The sequence below is a fragment of the Ochlerotatus camptorhynchus genome, unplaced genomic scaffold (genome assembly GCF_037179485.1).
Source record: "Ochlerotatus camptorhynchus isolate MF236.1 unplaced genomic scaffold, CSIRO-AGI_Acam_v1.1 ptg000132l, whole genome shotgun sequence".
Classification (NCBI taxonomy): domain Eukaryota; kingdom Metazoa; phylum Arthropoda; class Insecta; order Diptera; family Culicidae; genus Ochlerotatus; species Ochlerotatus camptorhynchus.
The window spans coordinates 1247635-1261226 of NW_027040622.1; the positions used below are offsets into that span (position 1 = coordinate 1247635).

Consider the following 13592-nt stretch of genomic DNA (forward strand, 5'->3'; position numbering starts at 1 on the left):
GTTTTTTAAATATTCTTCAATCATCATCATTTGTATACACATACAAGCCATCCGAAAATTTAAAGCAAGTATTTCATGAGTTTACATCGTATATTTTCTGGGTAAAACAGCATCACTGCATATACTTACTTGTCTTCTTTGTAGCAATCTACAATTTCACGTAATCGAATACACAAAATTAATATAAACTGGAGGTGAAATCTCTTGGTGAACAAAATAAAACACCAAGAGAATCACTTCAACTTCACTTCTTTGGTAGCGAACGTAAAAGAATCATTGAACAAGCGTTGCCTGATGTATTACATCTAGCAGTGAATATAAGTTTATTAAAACATGCAAATAAACTTAGATGAGTGGATGTTTTTAATGGTGAATAAATATCAAAAACTGAATAAAGAAAACTGAAAGGACCTTCTCTGGAACTTGAACGTTCTAATTACAGAGGTAAAAATATATTGAATTCAACACAAACAGGGGAGATGGCAGCATTGCATGTAGCCTGTTAATGGCTTTCCTGCTCAAGGGTGTAAACAAAATGTCATACAGCATGGTCTGGCAGTGTAAGTGTGTTGTCTGCGACAATCTTATACACATGCATGTGTGACGTCACATTTGATGTTGTATTGAAAAGTAAAAGAATAAAAGAGATGGTAGATTTTGCTCACCATACCAGTTGATATTTATTATGCATTGACTGTTTTGGCAAGGCGACGCACGCTACCAACGAATTTTACCAATACTCTTAGAAAGTGATGATTTGGAATACAAGAAGAAGAAGCAAAAGCAAATCTAGTGATGGTTAGTTGCCTCTTAAGTGATGCTCCATTTTCTTGAAGCGGTTGGGACCTGAGCACTAACTCTTGTCCTAGCCCGATGTGGCATATGGTTATAGCGCCATTTCTTGCTTTCTGAAATGAGAAGAAGGGAAGGGAACGCGATGAAAAGGAGCTGGGAAAAGGGAAATGAGCCCTACGCTCCCTCCTCAGCCGTCTTAATATAAATTAATGTTTTTCAATTATTATTATCATCGTATTTATTGCCTAAACCATTGATAATGTTCATCCAACTATCATCACCTTCGTTTGATGATTCATCAGTACCTGGTGAGTTTACCAACATCTCGTTATCTGCTGCTTTATTTAATAAGTATAACTTTGCAGTCTCTTTCTTCAAAGTGTATCTGTTATGTAGTATTCCTTCGAGGTAATTCTTTGTTCAATATTACTAGCCATTCCTGATGATTTTCTTGAAAATGCCCTGAAACTAATGGAATATAATTAAAGACCTCTAAACTTCCCTGTAGTTCTCCGGACTTCCTTTAATTTCTTGGAACTTCGGTGATGATGCCGAATTTTCCTGAAGCTCTCTAAACTTCACTGGACTTCTTTAGGATTCGCTGAAATTTCCGAAACTTTTTACGGGTTTCCACTATTTTCCTTAAATTAGTGAACTGCGCTTAAGTTTTAGAAATTTTCCTAATATTCATGGAACTTTCTGGTCTTAAATTATAGCAGCTGCTTTAAATTTCAGTTAATTTCCATAAGATCATTACACTACCCTGTATTTTTGGCAACTTCTGGGAAAGTTCCTGAAAATTTCGTGCAGTTAACGGCACTTCCCTGATAGTTTTCGATCATTTTTAGAAATCTAGAGAGTTGCCCTGAAGCTACTTTTACTTTAAAGATAAAATATATGATAAACATCACCGAAATTCTGGGCGTTCTTTAAATTCTTGAAACTAACCTGAATCCCAGTCAATGTCGTCGGGATTTTCTGAGGCATAAAGCCTCAGGGGGAAGTAAAGCCGTTGGTCCCCGGTACATGAGAAAATGGGTCGATAGGTAGGGTCCAGGTGTGGAAGCAGCCTCCTTGGCGTCGGTAGCATTGGTACTCAGTATGGAAAACAAGATCACCGGAAAACAAGATCGACGGAAAACAAATCAAGGGAAAAAAAACTACACTGAAGATCTTGAACTTTCGTAAAATTCTCAAAACTTCTCAATGGTTCCTTTTTATTTACCTAAAGCAAAACCATAAAGTTCTCAATGTTTTCCATAAGTTTTCCCGCAATTTCTGGGTTATTTATAGAACAGTCCTGCAGTTCTTAAAACTTCTCCGAAGTTCACGTAGCTTCCCTTCAGATCTCTAATATTTTTGATAATCTTTGATGTCCCTGCAATTTTTTGAACTTCATTAAACGTTGCTACAATTTTAATGATGTGCCCTGAAAACCCGAGTATTTTCTAAACATCTTCCTACTTTACTGTTTTTTTTTTGGCTTCCTGAAGTTCTTGGAACTTCTGAAAAAAATAAATAGATTATCTTTAATGTAATATAGCTACCCTGTCGTTCTCTGTTCTTCATCTACAGTACCGGACAAAAGTATTCATCATCGTGATTTTATTTCTCACCAAACAAATTGAATAAATTCTGAAACTTTTCAGGATATGGATCAAAAATTTTGTAATATTGATTGCTGGTTGATCAACTATTCAAACTGTTATTTTATTAAAACGCTTCTTTTTGTAGTGTTTTTTTAGGCTCTTGAAATACAATAAACAAAATTATGTGAAATTTTACTCATTCCAGAAAATGTAGGGGAAAAATCATATTGGTATACATTTGTGTATGGTACTGTATGTTTCCGAAATTTTCCTTAAATTCCTTTTCATCTTTTCCAGGAAGAAGTTGTTGAGATCATCTAGTATTATGAAAAAATGGGCTACCATCTCCATTAATAAAATCAGTTTTGAGAAAAACGCAAATGCGACTTATTGGAACTGTCCTTACGACCCCTAATTAATGTCAATAGAAAGCTTATGGATTGTTAATTGGAAGGATAAGCCATATGATATGTTTGGTAAATGTTATTGAACATTTTTGCAATTTTTTTCATATGGGTGAGACCTGAGATTAAACTCACGACCACTACATTTACTGGTGGAATTTTTCCAAACTTTTTTCAACATTAGGTGCGGAACAATATTTCTTCACCTTCAAAAGCACCGATTACAATTTTTAGTTGCCTTCACAGGAGTGCACTTTCATGAGGCGACACAAATAAAATCAAATTAATTGTACCAAATGAGCGCAGAACATTTGTCACACCACATTTGAAGACGGATTGGATTTTAAAAGTTCATTTTTGAATGTGTAACATTTCCACAGACAGTTGTATGCAGGGATGGAAACACATTTACATACATTGCGTTCATTCATTTACATTCATTTGCCTCTAACTTTTTTCATCAACAGAATTCCGTAAAATAGTGTTTGAAGCTGTTGTAGCCTTTGATATTAGCTACATCTTTGGTAAACAACTTAAATCTGTATCTCTTATGCTTGATGATTCAGAGCGATAAGAACTCACCATTGTTTTTCAGTGAATGTAAATTGCATTCACTGAAAAACAATAATATGTTCTGCCAGCTATATTTCGTCATGCATAAGAGATTAAGATTTTAGCTATTAACAAAAGTTGTAGTTAATATCAAAAGCTACAAATGCTTCATACATCATCTTACGGTATTCTGTTGATGAAAAAAGATAGAGGCAAATGAATGTAAATGAATGCACGAAATGAATGTAAATGATTTTCCATCCCTGGTTGTATGTCTCATGTTGTTTGTTTGCTCATCTGAGCATAGTAATCTAGATGGGTGTTCAACAATTCCCTTGGCATTTTGGAGCAGTCTTGATAAAAGCAGCGCATGTAGATCGAAATGTTTGCGCCCAAGAATTATTCTATGGAGCTGGTTACTCATGGAGTAACCATGACTAACCACCATATTACAGGCCTGTTGCCTGATCGGAGATATTTTTGAAATTCTATTGCTTCGTCCTGATAAAGTTCTCGAAATAAAGTTTAAACAGAATATGATTGTCATTTCGTTGATAATAGAGTAATTCTTGTGCTTCGTCCTCGTGAAGCTCTCGACATTCTTATTTTATAAATTTCACCCTAACAGAGGACCATTGCCACATCGTTGATAATTTTGAAATTCTAATCATCCGTCCTCATGAAGATATCATTCTATGCAATGTCACCCTTATTGAGGATTTTTGTCAACCCGATAATTTAGAAATTGCATTGCCTCAGTCTCGTGAAGCTCTCGATATGCATATCATTTGAATATCGCCCTAACTTATCTGTCGTCCCTTGATAAAAATTGCGACTAACCAGTTACTATTTAACGATCACGGTCACATTCCAAATGCATACATAAATACAGCAATTCCATAGAATAAAGTTATAGTGAGCAGTGCTGATAAAAATCATTCCTTCTACACTCAACTTAGTTGAAAATGAAGACAACCTTAACAGGTAGACCAACTACCTGCATGAATTTGAATTTTGACATAAAAAGATTCTCTTGATCAAGGCAACCTCTAAGTATCGAAGTCAACATTTGTTTTTGTTCATTCGTGGCTGTATCTTCATTATCGCCTGAGTTGTTGCCAATATTAATATTCGTCTTCATCTTGGTAGGGGTGATTTTGAGGATCAATTGCAAAATTAATATTTTCATTTTACATATTTTATATTATATAACATATTATTTTACATTGCCTCATGCTGAATTGATGATAATATCGAAGTTTAAGACTCTGGGGTCGACAATATTCAAAATAATCATTTTTCTCAAAATAAATTTGATTATTTAGCTTTTGAGTATCGCTTTTGATTTTGACAATTTTGGGTTGGATAATTAAGCACTGGTGAACATCAACAAACGCGTATTTGTTGATGTATAATGAACTCATTTGTTCATTTCGCTCGTACGTGACAGCTAAAATATTCAAAACGAACACAATTCATGTACAATTGGTTGAAGCGCTACTCTTTGCGTGTGATTGTAAATGATAAAAACAAACACTGATAGTGAGTCTCAGAATTCCGTGAAAATTGCTATAGTTCTTATGAAAAAAACATTGGACTCGTTTTTTTTTTTTAGTTCCACCATTAAGATGACCATTTGCATTTTTGAAGTGGTCCGAAAAATCTCTTTCTTTTTAAATGTTTTTTTTTTTCAAAACTTTATAACTTTTGAACCGCTAGACCAATTTTTACGGTTGCCCCTCAAACGAAAGATGTTTAAATGTAGTTTTAAGAAAATAAAAAAAACAGTAGAAGGATCTGTGCCCAGGGGCACGAACGGAAGCTTGACGTAGCACCGCTAGTGGACGGACCAAATATGTTGATCATTTAGTTCTTAACTCTTTCCGTTTTTGAATTGGTGGCCCTGTAAAGGACCGGTTGTTTTCCAAATGGTGGCTACACCAGTGCAAGTCGATGCCGACCGGATGACGGCAGCCTAGTCATGCTTCCTATTGCGGGAAGCCCTTCCGCCGGTCGATGTGGGTGCTTTCATCGTCGTCCGTCGTCTTCGTATTGATGCGATGCGTGCTGTTCTATGCATACGTCGTGTCCGACGTTTATCCGTCTGTTGCTTGAAAGCAAATGACGAAGAAAATGATTTGGCAAGCGTTTGTATTATTGCTGCTTATCTCCTCTCTTCCTTTCATCGTTGAAATGGTGAGTGATCAACCGAGCATTGAGCTCGCTTATGTAAACATGCACAATGTGTCGTTTGTTCGATTTGCGCTCTATAGTTGCGTCCGTGTTTGGGATTTTTCATTACATGCCTGAATTTTTATTTTTTTTTTTATGTGACCGCAGTATAGAAATTAAAGACGTAGTCCTACGTCAAAATACGTAAACAAATGCTTTTTCTTGATTTTCCCTGTGAGGGTCTTCAACAACTTCTTATTTTAATGTTTTTTTTTATTGAAAGATCATTGAATTTTACATGACATATCCAAAAATTAGCGATTTTTTTAATTGACCACTTTGTCAAGCAGTTTTGGCGTGACTTTCTACCAGTGAACCAACACAACTGAACCAGCTAATTTCTATTTTTATGAAACGCACAAATGATGGCTACTTTTCTCGTGGTTCTAGAAGAAACAATCTCAAAATATGTTTTCTTTTTTAAAGTTCGAGTGGTAGTACGTCATTTTAGCTGCTCGAATGAAGTGGTTAATTGAAAGGTCATTCAATTTCAAACATATTTAAAAAATTAGCGATGTCAAAGGAGTCGTTTCGGAGACACAATTTTTAACACACATAAAACAAGGCATTCAAACTGTATCCCCCAAACGAATCCTTCGGTATCGCTATTTTTTTTTTAATATGTTTTGTAAAGTTAAATGATCTTTCAATTGAAATTATATTGTTTTTTATAAGGCAGAACTATTCTAATTTTCACAAAGTTTTGAGACCCACTATAACGCTTTTCTATGGAATTGCTGAATAAGAAACACTGAGTTGAATTAGATAGCGATCAAAGTCACTTAAGGTGTGTTGCCAAAAACGTGATATCACTGTATCTCGCATACTTTATCTTCAGGAATTAAATTCGTCAATGAGTAAAAATAATGTTCACTCAATTAATTCCTCTTATAAAGCAACAATCCTTAATTTTACTCAACGCCGTATGAAAGACTTCACATGGAATAAGATTTTTTTCAATCATCAGATTTGTACATACTCATTCCCCATAAAGCGTCATGAGCCAAACGAACCTCAAAATTACCTCATAACAGTATCCGCAAGCCGCAGGGCTAGCACAAAAACGTCCTCCAACCCCCACCGACAGATCTAGCTCACATCCAATGGGTTTGCTCTCCATAAAACGGTCTACCCTCCTTACCGTGGTCCTGTGTTGAGGCAGGTTATGGGCCCATTCAAATTTAACTCTCTGACAGTTTTATGCTGATTGGGCACCGTTAGTACGGTACAGCACCACCTAAATGTCGTATAGACTGACTCCGATGGGAGAATGCGGATGTCACCACCGCCGCCGTCGCCACCACCGTTGATGAAACAAAGTACAGCTGTACTACAGCTTTTATGACAAAGTATTACCATGCCAAATCAAACTACTGGTTCGTAAAATGGTCATATTTATGTGGTGGTTTTCCACCGATGACGACCAGTGATAACCGGATGAGGTGGAATGGTGTGCCCGTCAGGATGTCACCGTGTTGGCAAGTTCTCGAAAATAGATTCCAATCGAACGCGGCTGAGCATGTGGATCGATCCTGATAATTCACCTAACCTTCCGACGACGTCATCCGTGTTCGGAATCGTGATATGTCCAAATCCGGTCTACAAGAACATACCGACCATGGATTCAGCCTCAGCTCAGCGATTGATTTACGGCTCCATTTCCAGAGATGGTGCAGCACCCTTCGGCGCATACTTGTTCGCTTGGTAGCTTGCGTGAATACCATCGTCAAACCGATCGATCGGACGATGTCGACACCTACTGGATCTTTCAACTTTTCAACGGCGTTTTTGCAACTGGAGTTAATCATTGCCTCACGAAGGGCACGAGCACACTATATAATGCTTGATCTGTGAGCCACGCGCGAGCGCACGTACCCTTAATCGATTGATTGAATCGATGAAATTTTCATGAATGTCTTCTAATGGTTGGCGGTCTTTTGCAACCACCCGCAACATACTTACTTGAAACCTTTTAGCGTGCGGAGTGACGATCCTCGTCCTAACCTACCTCGAAGAAAGCTTTGAAGTGCCATGACGAGGTCGAGCCCTCGACAGAATGCTCAGCAGATGCCACACGCCAGACTGGCATCGTATGGCGGGGGGAGTATTTATTGTATGCTAATCGGTAGCCGGATTACCAGCATAAACTTATGGAAATTTATTCAAAGGTCTTGTGCATCTATGGCAGCCAGCAAATAACTGCTGGTTTCGTTTCTCGCGGATAGGGCAAGCTGCTGATCGAGTTAGGCACTGCTGCTGCTGCTGCTGATGCAGCTTCTATGTGACCTTGGGTGTCTGGTTGGATTGAGGGGATTATAGCCGGAACTTGACGTTCGGTTGACTGAATGGGGTTACTAACGGTGGGCTTTGTTGTTTGTTTACATGTTTTAGTTCGATTTTATGCGCAATTTTGTGATGTATCGATATATTATTCAGTAAACAGAGTTGCTAATGACGTTAACGGCGTTAACGTCTTCAATGGGGATTTGCTTTGAATACAGTAACGCAGACGTTAAAGATGTTAACGCCATTAACAACCCTGTCCGTAAATTAGATGCTGACAAGTTTTGCGGCTTAGGTCCAGTTTGATGATGGAATGAAAAGTATGTGTAAACCTTTTCAAAAACTGTGGGTTCATCCACTCAAAAATACACTTCTGACATCTAGTCAACTTAACCGGTTATCAATATAGTTAATCGAGCCCAAACTTTGGGTTGTAAGCAGAGTGTCTCTCTCTCTCTCTCTGCTCTTTAGTCAATTAATTCGATACTGAGTTGGGAGGAAATGCTATACTAATGTCAGTATGAAGCTTTATTACGATAATTTAATAGCTAAAGAAAGTTCTGAAGAGGATAGATTGATGGTTCCGTTAGAGTACGGTAGTGCGAAAATTGAACAGAAGTTGAAATTGAGCGAAGGGTCATTATTGTGACAATACTAATCAAATGCGCACTCCTTTGCCTAGCTCACTTGATGGGTGAGGAGATTTTGAGGTATTTCCTAACAGGGCTGTGGATTTGAGGAAATACTTCAAAATACCCTCACCCATCAAGGGAGCTAGAGTGCGCATTTGATTAGTATTGTCGCATTAATAGCCCTTCGCTCTATTTCAACTTCTGGTCAATTTTCACACTGCCGGTCTCTAACGGAACTTTCAATCTATCCTCTTCAGATCTTTCTCTAGCTAATAAATCATCGCACTAAAACTTCAATTTGATATTAGTATAGCTTTTCATCTCAACTCTGTAATGGTAAACTTCACGTAACATTATGATTGAATGTAATTCGATACTGCAACAGGTAGCTTCGGAGAAACAACTCTATTTCTGCATCTATTCGAAGTTTATGCGTCCCTCACCATGGTGTTCTTTGAGCACTTCCATAGATCATAAACTTTCTAAGCATTTACCATTTTTGTGAATTCACATACACGCAAACCAAAAATGTATTACACTGCATGTTAGTTGCATTTCTTATCATCATCTGCAGCAAATACCGCAGCGAATGATATAAGTTGATCATCATGATGCAATGCTTTTTTGTCTTTATTATTTAGTGTTCTGTCCACGCTTTTGACTATACGAGCAAGCATTTTATTTATAACATTATAGAACGACGCACACACTTGCCACGATTCTCTTCATTTCCCGTTCAGCAGAAAAAGTATACAAAATCGAGTAGAGGATATGGCTCTAATGTTGGCCTATAGATCTAAAATTAGGCCCATCGCTAAAAATCTGCTATTCATTAATTTTATCTCAATAAACACGTCATTGGGACGGTACTTATGGATATACTAAGGGAGTTCTATTAGCTCAGCACAACTACATAGCAACACCATGGTGGAGGTGGCTAGGTTCGATTCCCGGTCCGATCTAGGAATTTTCATCATTTTACGGAATTCTGTTGACGAAAAAGTGTTGTGGCAAATTAATGTAAATCAACGCCAAAAATGAATGTAAATGATTTTCCATGCCTGGCAGTGGAGAATGCAGAGGTCTGATAATCGAAACGTTCAAGGTTGGAGTCCACTCGGCAACCTTTTTCTATTATTTTTTTCAACACTTAACTTCACTCACTCTACATTTTGCTGTCTCCATTTTCTTGCATTGGACCGCAGCTTGGTACATCTCATCCTCCGATCATGCCGTGTTCACTAAAATCATGCGATGATTAATCGGATTTGGTATTTACAGCATTTGAATACATGTGTTGGCTCTCAAATGTACCCTCCGATAGATTTCTCTTCCCACTGTCGTAAACATACATAACTTGCCTAACTTTATCGCGGAATCATAGTGCTCGCATATGCGAACTTTCACCTACAAACTGCTTGCTTCACATATATCAGCTTAGTGCACACTAAGATTTTGTTTTCGTGTTCGGTAAATTTTACCGAAATCAGAACAGCTGAACATTCGGTAAAACTTTGACCTTCATTTTAAAGGCTATTAAATTTGAAAATAATTTCAAAACATGTTAAACCTTGTTTAAATGATCAAATCTTGTCATTTTAGTGAAGATTTAGTTTCAAAGTAGCTGAAAATCAATTGAATTGAATTGCATAAATTTTACCGAACAGTTCAGCTGTTCAGATTTCGGTAAAAATTACCGAAGTCGGTGACAATTTCTAAGTGTGTGAGCAGCCTTGCTAGGCAGCCTAGGCCAATTGCCTGTCACGCTCTTCGGCAATGGACAGCTTGCAGCCTTTAGGCAGCATGATGAAAGCCGGTGGAGTCCTTAATGTGTACAATTTCGAACGATCCCGGGTGCTTCTCACGCTGGATCACGGTACCGACACGACCCAAATTCCTTCCTCCTGTGATCATGCACAGATTTCCGGCTTCGAACTTGAGCACGTCCATCACCTTACCGGTGGCGATATCGTCCTGGTGAATTCGCGGCTCCGGATAACGGATGGTGCGTCCGTCGTGGGTTAGGATGAACGGTACCTTTTTTGGGCCGATCTGGACGCGTTTCACCTTCAAGAACTTGTGCTTGGCTTCCTCTGGAGTGGTACGGTGCACGGTAAAGCGACCCTTGACGTCGTAGATAAGCCAGAAGTTCTCGCTCGTCTTGTCAATGGTACTGACATCCATTAATCCGGCTGGGTAGTTGGGGTCGGTGCGGACCTCGCCGTCAATCTTGATGTGACGCTGCATCACAATCTTGGTAACCTCGGTGTTGGTCAGGGCGTACTTCAGACGGTTGCGCAGGAAAACTACCAGCGGCAACGACTCACGCAGCTTGTGTGGACCAGTGGATGGCCGCGAGGCAAAGGAACCCCCTCCCCCTGGTCTCCAACATCCATCCTCTTGAGGTGTTCAAACGCTTCCAATGTTTCTTCGGTCCACGAACCATCTTGATAGTTTCGGATCCCTCATAATTGTAAGCAAATCTTACATCCCCCGGTTGGGTGTACCCCAGAAGTGATCAGAAATTTTATGCCTCAGAAAATTCCCGGCAGTGCCGACTGGGATTGAACCCAGGCCCTTTGAAGTGAGAGGCAATCACGCTTACCACTACACCACCAGCACCGCACTGAAATTTGGCAATCTGATGCCAAATCGCATACTCTACGACATTTGATTACTATTTATCTCCAAGCTACTCTCTAAAGGGAAGGCGTCTATGAACCGGCTATGATCTTTGGCATATATTACGCCATACCTGTTTAGTAGCTAATTTTACTGAACCCACAGATAGTATACTATCCGGCCACTCATTAGCCCGTAAGGCATCTCATCTTCTTTGCACACAGACGGCGACACCTTCGCACTAAAATCCACCTTCCCCAGCAAACCAGAACCGCACCAAACCGGCTGTCAGAACGATTTATAACCTTTATAGTTAAGAGCCACCCTCGCGATGGAGGATCCCCCAGAATGGGGACACAATTTGTGTGTATTCACCGTAAGCTTGTTTGTGTGAATTACACGATTTTTTTCAAGATAATATCAGATCAACGCTACAAGAGTAAGGTACACGCGTGCCACCTGTTGCCACCTGGAAGTCAAGAAGGGTTTTATCAACTGCTTGCAATCTTGCGGATTTTACTCACAACAATCAACCCGACCGAATCGGCCGACCGACAGACGATCATGGGAATATGAAGCAACGTTACATTCATTACTTGTGACGAACATTTCCAGTTGCTGGTACCTACTAGGGCTTGCAAAATGATAGCAGCAAAACTGCTGGGTAACCATCAACACACAGTGCCACATTTGCGGTTTCATTCACAATCAGTTTTGTTTTTCTGCCATCAACGGACGAAACGAGTTGCAGATTGGCAGTCAGTGTAACTTGCAGGTTGCAAGAACGACCAAAGCTCGCCGCATTGTTTAAAGCGTGATTTGCGAAAGAGCTCTATGCGTTGATGCAAAATACGATTTATTTTCGAATTCGTATAAGGTTGTTGAAAGCAGCATGAGCAAATGTCATCCTACATAATGGTATAACTTCTGCCACTTTCCATGAGCTACAAGCGGACAAGTGTCTCCTTCAACAAAAAGACTATTCAATTATTATAACTGCCATCACCCACTTGTGGACAATTATTGTTTTACAACCCAAGTGCCATTGCACTGAGGCGTTTTATGTGATCGAACAAATCTGAATGGGAACGATTATATTATTTTTCTCTCATTTATGGACACGCCATTAATTCGTGATGTGGCGAGATCGGCTGATGAACGACGCCCGTTGTGCTGCACTCGAGGACCATCTCCGGACAAGTGTAAGCATACCATCATCGTCATGCATTTTATGGGTTGATTAGTCGTGGATGAATCATTTTTAATATTCAATTTAGATGCAAATTGCTGGCGATCATGTTTGTACAACCGTGCAACGAGTTTGTTTTTGGGGGCAATAATTGTGTTTACCTACATTCCGCCGCAACCAGTTGATACCTACACCCATAAATTAACGAGCATTAAAGCACTAATATCTCAGCACTTTCCTACATCGACACTGACGATTTCCGTACATACAAACACCCGACCCGACGGGTAGGAAAGTGCGGAGAAAAACAAAGTGAAACAACGCCACCCAGCCGTCTCACCAACAAGACCAGATGATCGTGCTCCATGACCTTGGCACAATTATGCAATCAGTCACTGACTGCTGAAGTTGCCGTCCAAGTCGTCGCCGTCGCTGTCAGCGCCAAACCAAACGCTGACTGCTTTGCCTATACATGGGTGTTTGCCGGTTTTGCTACATCTGGCACAGCTTTACAAACATCGATCATCGCGCGCGCGATCGTGTCTGCGTTGTCAATGGGACGGCGAACGAGCGCGCTTTCTTCTTTCGGGTCTCTCTCTCGGTAGGCAAATTCTTCATTCAGTGCGAAGAGGGTATCATCGACAGAGGCAACCATCGATCATTGTTTGTGATGATGATAATGATGATAATGATGATCATCGTCATGATCATATGGAAAGCTACCCGAATAAAGGCGGGTAAAGTGGCACGCGGTAGACGAAAGCGAATTGCAATGATCGGATCAAAGCGGGCAGTTGACGAATTGTGGGAAAATTTGTCAACTGTCTAATGATGTTGATTTTGATTGATTCGACGTTTTATGTTTCTACTAACAAGGGAAGAATTGCACCTTTCTTTGTGGTTAATTTAAAATTTAATTAAATTTTGTGTGTCGCATGAATTGTATGATAAAAAGACGCAAAACTAAAGGTCGAATTACAAAAGGTCGCAAGGACAAAATGTAAAATGATGAAAAGTTTGAATTGAAAAAGGTCGAATGATGAGAAGGCGTACAAAAGGTCAAATGATTCAAAGAAGGACAAAAGGTGTAGCGAAAATCACTATGACACTTAGCCCTCCGGGCCTTAGATCAAAAGTATGTTTTTAAAGAGATATTAAAGCCTTTCGGTACACCTACTTGGTCTACGAGAAAGGTCAAAATAAGTTAATTTAAGTTTTCTTTTTTTTGGAGGCTTTCAGCCTGCGGCTGGTTCGCCTCCGGTGGAAAGGCCAAAATAAGAAAAATGCATCACTT

At 39.4% G+C, this 13592-nt stretch overlaps 1 protein-coding gene and 1 pseudogene across 2 annotated transcripts in view; one reads left to right on the top strand and one right to left on the bottom strand.

Moving 5' to 3' along the window:
* Window positions 1–13592, top strand: part of LOC135700325 (uncharacterized) — a 159646-nt gene that overhangs the window by 39290 nt on the left and 106764 nt on the right. The window lies entirely within an intron of this gene.
* LOC135700287 (small ribosomal subunit protein eS4-like) lies at window positions 10233–10933 on the bottom strand (annotated as a pseudogene).